Source organism: Hibiscus syriacus, unplaced genomic scaffold (genome assembly GCF_006381635.1).
Source record: "Hibiscus syriacus cultivar Baekdansim isolate YM2019G1 unplaced genomic scaffold, ASM638163v2 tig00016065_pilon, whole genome shotgun sequence".
Classification (NCBI taxonomy): domain Eukaryota; kingdom Viridiplantae; phylum Streptophyta; class Magnoliopsida; order Malvales; family Malvaceae; genus Hibiscus; species Hibiscus syriacus.
The window spans coordinates 947,765-961,290 of NW_024062380.1; the positions used below are offsets into that span (position 1 = coordinate 947,765).

A 13,526-nucleotide genomic window follows, 5' to 3' on the forward strand; every position below is an offset into this window, starting at 1 on the left:
CTGAAATGACACAGATTTTTTCCCTTGTGATAACATGTGCACGTAAGTTTCGGAGGAAAAAAATCCAAGAATTTGTATCTTCTCCTTCAAAAAGAGTAAAAGCAAATGGAAGAATGTTGCGATTGACATCTTGGACAACTGTCAATAATAAACTTGCTTGTATTTTCCATACAAGAAAGTCTCGTCGATCTGGACCACAGGCTTACAATATTTGAAAGCATTAACACACTGTGGGTAAGTCCAAAAAACCCGGTAGAATTGGCATCGATCGCGAAGAAATCGATCATTATGGTATGCATAGGAGGTTTCGAAGTCCACAATTATCCCAGGATTCAATCTCCGTACCAGCCTGGAAGTTCGTTGTAAGATGCATCCCATTCGCCATGAAGTTTGACAATGGCATTTTGTTTTGCCAACCAAGCTTTTTTATAGGAGACAGTGTATCCATACTGCGATTGTATAGTTGAAATCAACACAACAACAGCTATATGAGAGCTTGCTTTTACCATGGGCATTATGGCTTGGCATATCACTTCAGAGTCCAAGTTGGGATGATCTTGGTTGACCCCTCCAGCATAACATGTGTGAGGATCGTTGTATAATGTTAGTTCTCATCTGTTGTTTTTCCTCTTCCTCTTCGATACGCGAACCATCCAATTGTATCCGTTTTCGCGTCGGGCACAGTAGCATACATATTTTTCTATCGTGGAGCGGTCGACTCTCGATTGAACATAATTACGGATATTGTAATTTTTATAGCCATCATCGCTTCTTCTTTGCTTGAAAACTCCATGCCTAAAGATAACTCAAGATTATTTATTGATGAGTAATATCCATAGTTACCAAGATGAGGTATATCCGTAAATTCTAGCCCGTACATTACACTATAATCAGCTTCATACATGTGTTCTGGAGGGTCAGTTTGTGCCATATTTAATGGAACTTCATCTACATTATCATCATCATCGGACTTGAATTGCAATGATTCTGGGTGACTGAATAGTCCAGTCTCAGCACCATCCGCACCATGCTCATGAAGCGGTTCTTCTGGTGGAGATGATGGTTCCTCCAAGCTCTCCACATTTAGGTCGAAGAACCTACTACTTGTACGTCTTCCCCTTGAACTAGAAGGCATATCGACATTGAGATCAAAAAAGCTCGTAGTGGAATGCCTCCCCTTGGAGCTTGAAGCCATCTTGTCAAATAGAAACTGTACAGATTGTTGCGTTGATGGCATCTCCATGTTAAAGTCAAAAAAATTTACAGATGAATGCCTTCCCCTTGAACTGGACGCGATGTTGCCATACGGATTATTCGTGGACCCACCTCGGTATATATCGTAAAGAGTTACAGATGAATGTCTCCCCATTGAATTTGATGTGACAGCACCATGATTCGGATTTCCCATTATGGCGTTAAAATCATTACACATTATTGTAGTTGGGTTGTCAACTTATTTAGCCACATAGTAGGAGCTTAATGTTTGACCTAAAACAACATGCACTTGAACAAACTTTGCATACATCTCAATATCTCGTTTGAATAATTACTTTGAGAATCAGCCATCATTTCAACATCATCATTGTTCGATAGTTCGAACGATGTATAAGTTAATGGCAACAATGATGTTGGAAATCTGTACTGCAACGACGACATTCTTCTACTACTTCCAACACGAACCTTCCTCGAAATCTTCGTTATCAGCTCCTCAAGAGTTATGTTTCCCTTGAATGATATTTTAGCACGCTCATTTGATACGAAAACAACGCCGGTTTCATCTTCTCGAATTTCTCCATCATAATAAACAATAGCTAAAAGTCGCGCCATTCTTAGAGTTTAAAAGTGCGACAATATTATATATGCAAAAAAAAAACAACTTAAACAAACTTGATTAAATAAATAATATATGAACGAAAATATAACACAATAAAAGTTTTACACATAAACGTAAAAATTTTAAATAATATAATTTTATATTATTATCTGCACCGCAAAAATATTTCGACGTATGCTCCCGCTTTCCCCTTGAACTAACACATAAATTAATTGAAAATAATTACTATAATATTTTTTCAAATAATCATATTAAACAATAAGTATAATAAAAAAATATTATAAGAAAATTACCATATAACGAAAGATCGAACGAACTTCTGAATCAAATATAAGAGGATTGTCGGGTGTTATTTACTGGTTGAAAGGATTGTTGTATTCTCGGTTGAGAGGGAATTGTGAGAGAGTTTACGGGGATAGGGCTATTTATAGCCGAGAAATGATGCTTTAAAGCCGAGAGGTCCGGGTAAATTATGTGCATGCCTGATAATTGAACATGTGATAATTGAAAAGCGCGGCCCTTGCCCCGCGCTATAGCCCTAGTGGCGTAAGAGGCACCCCAGGCACTTTAGACACGTGTGTCCATGTCAGCATAAGGCGCGCTGCAGGGGGCGCGCCTTACCCCACGTGATGTCAGATCATCGTAAAATGCGCTACAGGGGTGCGTCTTACTACAAAGGGTGTTATATCGAAAAAAATAGTCTAAATGATGCCTGACAGAAAAATATATAGGGCATAGATAATATATCGGGAAAAATGCCGAGATGATGGCAACCATATCATGCTGATATTGGTCAATTCTGTTCGCTTCAATAATTATAAATAATTGTACAGATTGGATAACACATGAGAATTTAATATTATTTTAATTTTTTTCGCCGAAATGACTATCCAGCTCAGTTGGTAGAGCACAAGGTTATTAACTTTGGGGTCGTGGGATCGAGTCCCATGGAGGGCATTTCATAATTCGGAGGTCTCCTACGGAAGCTGTTCTCAACCTGGTGTTGGAGACTATCTTACCTCCTCCTTACCCCATTACATATGGGGATAAGGGTCAGCTAATTAGAAATGACCATCCAGCTCAGTTGGTAGAGCACAAGGTTCTTAACCTTGAGGTCGTGGGATCGAGTCCCACAGATGGCATTTCATAATTTGGAGGTCTCTTACGGAAGCTCCTCTCAACCTGGTGTTGGGGGTAGCCTACTATCTTACCTCCCCCTTACCCCATATATATGGGAAAAAGGGACAGCCATTTAACTCTTGCTTTATGCTATTTTGGTGTATATGAAGAAAAGGTGTTATGTTAAGTTGTGTGTGCTAATTGATTTGGGTAAATTTCGTATTTAGTGTCTAAACTATCAGTTTTGATTTATTTTAGTATCTAAACTTTTAATTTTTTCAAAACTAGATGTAAAATTTTTGTTTGTTTCATTTTAATACACCGTCATTAAAAACTTAACGTTTTTAGTACCTAAAATATTAATTTTATTACCTAAATTTAAAAAAAAAAATCAAAACTTAAGTATGATTTAGGTACTAAAAGTATTTTGGTACCTAGACTTTCATTTTTTTCAAAATTTAGCAGCGATGTACTAAAATGAAATAAAAACTAAATTTTAGGTATGATTTTGAAAGAATTAAAAATTTAGATATTAAAACGGATCAAAACTGATAATTTAGTTACTAAATACACAATTTACCTTTTTGTTAAGTTTTTGATTGAAAGAGTTGTTTTTTTTTAAATTATTTGGATTGAGATTAGCACATTCAGATGTGATGTTCATTGAATAATATTTGTGTCATACGGTAAATCTTAAAAAAATGGAAATCGTTGATTTCTATTTTTGGAAATGGAAAGTCGGGGAGATATATTATAGACCCTTTGAATGCGAAATATAAAATTAGTTGTACGTCTTCAAATTATGATTTTTTATTTTAAATTTTTAAATATTATAATTTCATTCTTAATTGTAATTATCATATATGTCCCATAAAGATAATTCATATATCTCAAACTAAAATCTATTGAAAATTGTCGAGAATATTATTCTTTTTAAAAGTTTTGAGTTTAAACAATTATATTTGTAGAGTGTATAAATATTATCGATAGACTAAGAAATATTGTAAAACCTTATTTTGATATCAACATGCAATTATTATTGAAAATCAGTAAGTTATTATCTGAATGCTAGACGTCCATTGAGAATTTCCAAGGACATAATAATTGAAAAAGAGATGGTAGAAGAATGGAGTGGAAGACCTGTATTTATTGGTTTATTGAGCTTTATATTACCATCATCATGAAATATACTGGTTAAAGTTGTTGACATATCATAAATTTTAATTAGATAAATAAAATTAGTTGTGTGTTATGAGTTAAGTTAATTCATATTTTAATAAGTTTCACATTCATTCATTTATTAAGAAAATAATTATTTATTTTTATTATGTATTAGTCATAGATATGTTTACTAATACTTATGTTATTAATTTTTCTATTATTTATGATCATGACTATTTTTGACACGTATCATGTTTATGTATATCTATAAAGAAAAATTAGTATACTTTTCTTTTGAGATCTTCTAAAACAAAATAAAATGATATTTTCTAAGGAGTTATTTATTTGACAATAAAATTTTGTCTGCAGTTTCATATAGAAAATTAAACCCATTTAATAATCATTTTTTATAATTTATGAGATTGTCCTATTTTTATATATATAAAGTAACTATAAACACTTATTTTCATACAATTCAGCAAAACATATTTCTCTCTACCCCTGTTATATATCACCATTTTCAAGTTGTTTTTCCTATTTTTTATATAATTCATTTTTTGTAATAAACACTAATGTTTTTGTAATAATTAAAGCACAATAATAATGAATGTAAAACAATCACAAATTAAAGAACACCAAGATTTAACTTGGATAACCCTTTTGGGAAAACCCCACGAATAAAAGAGAAAATTTAGTATGTCAAAAGAGTACAAGAAAATGTACATTTAAACACGATTTAAAGTTTAATCAACTAATATCTAAATTCTAATCTCTAGTATCTATTTATATGGATAAATTTCTTGTTTACAAATAAAACTTACATAGAAAGAAATCTACTCAAACAGAATTTTATACTATTCATCCGTGTGCCATAATAAATTTTCATTTTAACCTTTATTTTAAGTGAATTTCTTTCTAATTATCTTGAGGTAAAAAAAAAAACTCTAAATCATTCACTCGACTTGCAATGTGAGTTTTCTTAGGCAAAGCGGTCAGAGCAAATTGCAAAGTTTCCAGGGAAAAAGTAAAATTTTCTAGGATACCTTAGGTCTCTAAAGCTTGTTCCGGTGATGAGGCTCCTAGACTGAAGGACACAGTAACCTAAACTAACATAAAATCTCATCTCCTCGCTATTTTTGTAATCAGGGATGGATTTAAGCATGCGCGATCGCCTTCTAATTTTATATTTTTTATTAAAAATTTATCTTCGCATTTTAAAATTATCACTCTTTAACATCTTTAACATAAATTCATATATGCCCTGTCTGTAATCATCTTTTAGATACAAAGTGACAAATTTATCTCTGGAATGTTGCGTCAGTTTCAACCCATTTACATTATCGGCCAAACTACACTCCATGGTCACTAAAGTTTCGACGAACTCTTATTTTTGTCACTAAAACTATCTATAAATTACAAAATGATCACTTTATCGGTAGCTCCTTCTAAGTTGATGATGTAGTGTGGTAAAAAATGAGACTAATATCTAATTTGACTCTTAAATTATAACAAAAACTTTAATTTAATCATTTAATAAATTTATTAATTATATTTTTAAAAAAATCTAAAAAACTTTCTAAAATACGGTGATCCTAATTCTAAAACATCCAAACAAATCATTAATAAAAGAAAAAAATGTAAAAATTAAAAATTAACTTGGATAAAATAAATTGATTGAAAATACAAACTTTAGTAAAAAAAGTAGATTTTTAATCAATTAAATAAAAAATAAATAAAATAAAATCATCAAATTCTACCAACTATATTAGGATTTTATCTTCTTCATGGACACTAAATTATTTTGTTTTACTTTTTTATTTTTGATTTTGCTTGATTTTGTTTTATCTTCTTCATGGACAATAAATAAAACAAATCTGTTTTATTTTGTTTGATTATTTTATATAATTTAGATCTGTAACTTTTTAGAATCAAAGCTAACATGGTACAATATGTAAAGGTTAAAGGGATATCTGTTATTATACCAATTATAATAGATTTTAGATTTTTTTTCAAAAAAAGTATAGTTAAAAAATGTTTAAGAACTAAATTGAAATATTAGTTATAGATTAGGGGCCATCAACCTAACGAGAGTTGGTGATCATTTTGTGATTTTTGATAACTTTAATGATCAAAATAAAAATTCATTGATATTTAAATGACTATGGATGCAGTTTATCCTATATTATCAAAGAGAAAAAACAATTAAAGGGATACTCAAAATGGCCACCATAGTCTTTAAGAGATATGGACCCACTCATTGTTTCGAGTATAGACTTCAGGGTGCGTTTGGTTCACGGAATATAAGATTACTAGTGGGATTGTAAGATTACCAGGGAATAAAATTACTAGAAATATTGTATTTTGTGTTTGGTTGGTTTAGCAAGAATGTAAGATTACCGTTTTTGGTTAAAGGAATAAAAGATTATTGAAATGTATATTTGATCAAATTGTCCTTATTATATATTTATTTTTTAACAAGTTGGAAAATATTTATATATTTTCTTTAAAAAAAATAAATTCATAAAATATATATATATATATATATATATTTACAAAATTGAAAATATAAAAAGGTTTAATGAAATGGTAAACTTTTATTTTAACCCATGAACTTCATATAAAATTTTAATTATAGATTTTTTTTGTAAATCTAAAATAGTTTAAGGATAAATTTGTAATTTAACATTCGTAGAATTTTTATTATTCAATGACAGAAGAATGATATTTTTGAAAGAAAAAAAAATTAAGGGCGTTTTAGTTCAAAACGTCGGTAATCCAACAATACCTAAGGAAAGGGATGTAATGACATTCCCGGTATTATACCCCAAAAAATATACTATTGATAATAAAAAATTACCGGGAATGAGATTCCCGGCCAACCAAACATGAGAATGTGGATTTTTTTTTATGAAAATCTAACATTCTTTGATCCAAACATCCCCTTAGTAGTCTTCTCCTATTGGTAAAAACCATATCTTTTTTTTTTTCTGAAATTAAGCCTGATTTACAAAAAAAAAAAAAAAAATCTCACAATAATGTAATATGGTGACTGATTGACTAATAAAGATATTTGTTCTTGACCGTTAACAAATTTTATTGTTTAATTTTGTACCACTCAACATTCAACCATTTGTTTCAGAGGATATATCAAAGCTTTTCATATTATAAAATTATTTATATTTAAATTATTGACTTGACACCACCTTTTATGGTTCTTGTGTCTACTTGTAGTTAGGGGTGTTTAAAATTTAGGTTAATCGATTAAACCGACCGAATCAATATTTTTTTTATTAATCGATTGGTTAATTTTATGTTTGGTCGGTTAATGGTTAATATTTTTTTTAAGTTTGATTATCGGTTAATTCGGTTTAAATTCGATTAATTAACAGAATTAACTGAAATTATTAAATATTATATATATTATTTATATATATATATTTTGCCTAATCTACCCCAATCAAAAACCATTACAACCCAACTTGTTTAACCAATTAACTTAAACCCATTAAAGACTCATTAAATATTAAAAACCCAAATAACTTAAACCCCTAAAAATAAATAAAATGTTATTTTATAATAAATTTTGGTTAATCGGTTAACTGACCGAATTAACCGAATTTTGTTAGGTTTAGATTAAACATTTTCGAAAAATATTCAATTCGATTAAAGGTTAAAAGAAAAAAAAAGCAATTAATGAAATTTGGATACTTCGGTTTGGTCTATTATCCGAAGCGATCGATTGAACACCCCTACTTGCAGCACTTGACATCACAAAGAATAAATGCCTCATAATCAAATTTTCTGTTAGGACAATAAAATACCTTGAGGAATCGAACACAAATATCAAAATTTCGAATCGTAATACTTAACTGTAAGAAATTAACACCATTAAATATTCACTTAAATTCTAACTATAATCATAATTTTGATTTTATTATAATTTTACCAGTTCAAATACTAATAATACATTCAAAAAAATTATTTTGGTGATTAAATTTATTTAGTTGACAATTCTAATGTAATAAAGATTTTTAGTGACCAAATATTTGGCTCTTTAAATAGAAAATGTTTTAGTTTTTAAGATTGCGAGAGATAATTATTTTGGAGAGGTATAATCCTTTTATACTCTTTATAATTTTTTAGGTTTACGTTACATATATGTGTTTTACAAAGACGTTGAGAGGATATTTAAAGATACATCAAATTTTTTTAAATAATGAACATTGTTAAAAACTTCTTCTAAATCTTATGGGGAGAAAGAGTCCCTAGATATATTAACGATAGAAAATTCACGAATACATAAATAAAAGAGTGGGATTAAATTGACCGACCCTTACAGATTGCACTTCAATACAACAAAGAGAAGAAAAAAACATAGTTATGCAATGGGAGACCTAAGACGAACAACTGTGGACCCCATAGTTACACAAGTATACATCGATTTTTAGTATGTATATATATATAAAGTTTTGGAATACATAAAATATTATATATTTATACTCTTTGTGATCTTCATATCTATAATGAATTATTTTTCTTCTTATATGTGGTGATAAATAAAATTAAATCACATTAAATTTCATATCTTACATGTGTCTTATTTTATATTAATATTGTTTTAGTTATTTTCCGCTCCTAAGTTTCTATAAAACAAATGTTGACGAGGCGGCACCGGTTTTATAATCTTTTCTTCTTTTTTAGAGTTTATACCGGTTTTTATAGATCATATCAACTTTTTCTTCTTTGATCTTGTTTAGCCGACGATGATAATGTTTTTTATGTTGGTTGCCGACCGTCGGTTCTCTTCTCTCTTTTGTTGTTGTTGTTGTTTTTATGAGAATAATTATATCTTTGTGACATTTTATCTCTTCTTTGTGACATGTTTATCTCTTCTTTATGACACGTTTTTCTCTGCTTTTATGACACGTTTTTCAGTCGTTTAGCTATTCTTTTTATTTTATGTTTTCTCAAGGGTTGCATTTCACGATGTCACGACTGATCAAGATGACGCTTATTTGTAATCCAGTTGATATTCCCTGCTATGGACCCTTGGATTGAATTTGGATACGCTATTTTGCGATCGTGTATAGTTTCTCACGACGCTCGGCTCTGATTTGCAGTTTTCAGTGATCTTTCAATAGCTTAATCCCCTCTTGTGGTTCGTTTGTCGATGCAGTAAGATTTGCTTGTATCAATTTTTTGTTCGGGTATTTTGGTTAGGTTTTTAACCTTTTCCATGTATATCCTTTTAGGATATAAAGTGGCTAATTTTAATGTTATAGGACAATGTCCAAATTATATATTTAGTTTACGATAATAATCATAAACTCTTATTGTAATATTAAATATTCACTTTTTAATAAAACTAACGACTTCTATTAAAACAATGTGGACGGAGCTTTAGAATATAGAACGAGGTAGGACCGATTTGGATTGAGTTGAAGGAAGCCATTCATTTATCAGCACAAGGTTGAGATGAGATTGAGTAAACTGATATTTTGTCTCCCGTAGTTGTGGATGTATGTCTACGTCCGTGTGTGTATATTTTATTTTAAAATTCAATTTTTTTTAATTAATTATCTATTTTATTGATGTCGATTACTTAAGAATTTTATTTATGTCTGCTATAATTTTTTTGATTATTAATACATATGTGTTTAATCTGAAAATTATTTCTAAATCCACCGTTAATACAAGACATCTTTAACCAAAAGTTATAACAAAACTATAGCCATACAATGATGAATGGTGATGATGATCTTTCAAACATCATATTGATTCTTTTTAATGATAACTCGGTTTTGGTACGGTTGGCCTCCATGGATGAGACAACTTGATCGTTTCATCTCCAATCTACCCCCCAACTTTGAATTTTCCTAGAAAATTCGTACCACGTGGGCTACTTCTATACTTTTTCTTTGCTTGTACATTTTCCGGGAAAATTCCATTAACCAGACAAAAGGATAATAATACCATTCCCAAAATGTAAGAAGTAGACCTGCAAACCAATTATCTTTGCAGCAGAATAACAATTAATATATATTACATGTTCCATTACTCAAAATTTTCTTGATGTTAGTACAACCTAACACCAATCGATGTTAAAACAATATTGAAACTTCAGGGATAATATACATATATATATATATATATAGTGTTAGGATCAATGGAATTACTTGTTAGCGATTACCCAGTTGAGAAAAAGAAAAGTGTGCCTGATGACGATGATGATGCATCATACAATCAGATCACATTTGCGGCGGCGAAACTGCCACCGTTACTGAAGAAGAAGACTGAAACCCAGAATCCGGCGGGGACCCTATGATCATCACCAAACAAATTACAAGTAGATTTTTTTTCAAACTTCAAACTAAGAACTAATTATCAATCTCCAAAAAAATTATTATGACAAATTCTGATAATTTTTTTAAATGACCTACTTGGTGTATTATCAGATGAGGGATTGCGACCATTTTCATGGGGGATGTGTTCTGGTTTTCTTGAGCACTAGGTTGTTGTTGATATTTTCGCCGTCGTCGATTGTGGTTGGCCAATCTCTTCCGACAGCTACGCTTTCCATTGTCGAATTCCGACAGCTGATGGAATCTGTCGAGAGTTCTAAGAATCCTAACGTTAATGAAAAACTAAGAGAAGCCAAGCCAACGCAACCATACTAATCTTCATCCATATCCACAGTAAAAGAATGGAAGAAGCAGAAACATTAGAGAACGTATTGAAAATATGAGAGCATGTGAAGGGTTTCCCCGTAATTTAACACTAAGTCTTTTACTAGTTAATACCAATACCCTACTATAAGTAGCAAAAGTAAACCCTAACAAACTAGGGTTATATAAAACTCGACTTGAAAATTTGATTTTTTGACTCAATGCTATTTGAAAAAATTCGATTTAAATTGATTGAGTTGTAACTTCATAAAATCGAAAAAAAATTCAAACTCAAATCGAATTATAAAATACAATTCAAATAACTCGAATAACTCAAAATTTTAAGTAATTAATGAATTAATTTTTAAGTTTGAGTCGAGTCTCTCAATTATGTATGGTATATGATAGCACATATGAAAAAAATATGAAAAAATATATATGTATTGTATATGGTTATAAAAAAACCATTTAAATTGATATCAAATAATGTCATAAAATTATAAATATTTATAATTAAATTTAAACAGAAATTCAAAAATTTAACTCGAACTAAAAAAAATTAAGTTAACTTCGAGTTTAAAAGAAGATACTTTAACTCAAATAATTTAAAACGGAAAGAACATGGAGCTCTCACGGACAGAAATACCCTCGGGATCACCCCATATAAGGAGTGGGCAATAATTGGCCATCACAGACTGTTACCGTCATTTCGAAACCATCACAATCCTCATCCCTAGAGAGCTTATGAACACTAAAATGATTTATTACTCCCCAAATGAGAAATGTTTTTTTTTTTAATTCTTCAAACCGCTACACTGCTGGAAGAATCGTTGAGTCAACCCAGCTGCAATGACGGTGGAAGCTTTGGAATGGAACTAGCAGACTTTATGGCGGCGATGGTAGTGCTTAGAATGGGTAAGATCAGCATTGCAACCTCGGCTTTACACCTTGGGGAATTGGTTGAGCTGAGATCTCCCGGCCTGGACCTGTGATAAAGCTGGTTCACAAAGTCATCCTCGGTGGAGAAGTAAGTACGGCCACCCAAGTTGAGACCAATTCTTGCTGTAAAATCAACGGGTCCAGAAGCTTCCTCCGTCGAACAAGAAAGTAACTGTCGTAACCGTCCTTCGGATGAACCCGAAATTAGGCTTCGACTTAAATAAAAACATGCAAGAGCCGTCATCGATAATTTATATTCTTTTAAAAAAAATTAGGTTGATCGGACACCTCAATTTATCATCTTACCTGATTTGTATTTTACCAGAAATATATCGGGTTCGGGAGTCGGTTATAGTCAAAGAAGGATTAAAACTCTTGTACTGCCCTTTCGGTATTAATTTAATTTTTCGGTTGTCTTAATTACGAAAATTAAAAGTTAAATTGAAATTTAAAGATTCGATTCGAACTACTTACCTTTGATCGATTAAAATTATCCTAAAAATAATAAAAATATTAGTGTGAAATAAAACATATCAATAATTTAAAATTTTTTAAAAAGGTTAAAAAATTGTATTTAAAAAAATGGTAAAAGGTGGTAACCGTTAGGAGGGTCACTTAATATTATTCGACAACTCTTGGCTATGGAAGATGGTGTGGGCCAGTCTTGTGTTTCTTTTACTATTTCATCATTTACATGGATTTCATGTGCACGAACTATAAAGCCTGTAGAGTTGTTCAAATCATGTTTCGTCATTAAGATGGCGTCACGACTAAGGCTTTCCTGGATGTAGCCTTTTTGTAACAAATCCAACTCTTTGATTTCTTCGAGATTGTATGTTTGACGAGGTATGATGGAACCTTTAATTAGATTGGTTTGACATTGTTTTCCTCTTTTCAGTGGTAGTTTGTTAGGTAGATCACCTAACACTTCTCGAAAATCCTGTAAAAGAGATGAAAACACACTAGGCAAATCCTTGTTAATGTTAGAAATCGAAACAATTGATTCCCTAAAGCGAACAAGGATGCAAGGATGTTTGTAAAGAAGATTATCTCTCAATTCTTTTGTGCTCACACATAGATTTTGAGTCACTCTTTTCTTCTCACATTTAGGTTCACTCACCTCCCATGGGTCATTATTCTTTTGGATTTTGTAACTAGTGACCTCTTTTGTTTTTGCCTCTTTCTCAACTTTTTCTTTTTTTGCTTTCCCTACCTCCTCACAAATTATCATTTGATCTTTAGGGACTGAAAGTGTGTCATTCTTTGCTGGTCGTTCTTTTTCCTTGTCAAGTTTGTCATATCTTGACTTTTTCAGAGAAGATGGAGTAGAAGATGAGGAAGGATTTGAAGGATTACCTTGGTAAGAGGATGAAGTACCTTGGTAATGTTCACTGAATCGAGATCTCCTTTGGATTTGTGCTTCGATTGTCATTGCTTTCTTTAGTGTATCTTCAAGGTTTTCGTAACCTTGTAGGTCAAGAAGATCAGTGATGTTTGAGTTTAAGCCTACGATGAATCTTGACACGGTGACCTCTTCTTTTTCGGTTATGTTAGCCCTATTGAGTAAGGACTGCATCTCCTTATAGTACTCTTCAACTGAACTTCTACCTTGTCGAAGTTGGTGTAGTCGTATTTTAACTTCTCGTGTATAATGTGTCGATAGGAATTGCTTCCTCATGGTTTGTTTGAGGTCGGTCCAAGAAGTGATTGTTGGAATTTGGAAGTTCTGGATCTTTTTCCTTGTTTGCATCCACCAAGTTCGAGCATATCCTTCAAATTGCATGGTGATGAGGTAAATTTGTTTAGCT

General features: G+C 31.2%; 1 long non-coding RNA gene across 1 annotated transcript; it reads right to left on the reverse strand.

The window, feature by feature from the left end:
- Positions 1-774: 774 nt before the first annotated feature.
- On the reverse strand, positions 775-10,756 carry LOC120208205. Its single transcript, XR_005524283.1, has 3 exons — positions 10,555-10,756; positions 10,356-10,433; positions 775-787 (listed from the first exon to the last, which is right to left on the reverse strand). It is a non-coding gene; the product is annotated as an uncharacterized LOC120208205 (long non-coding RNA).
- Positions 10,757-13,526: the final 2,770 nt, after the last annotated feature.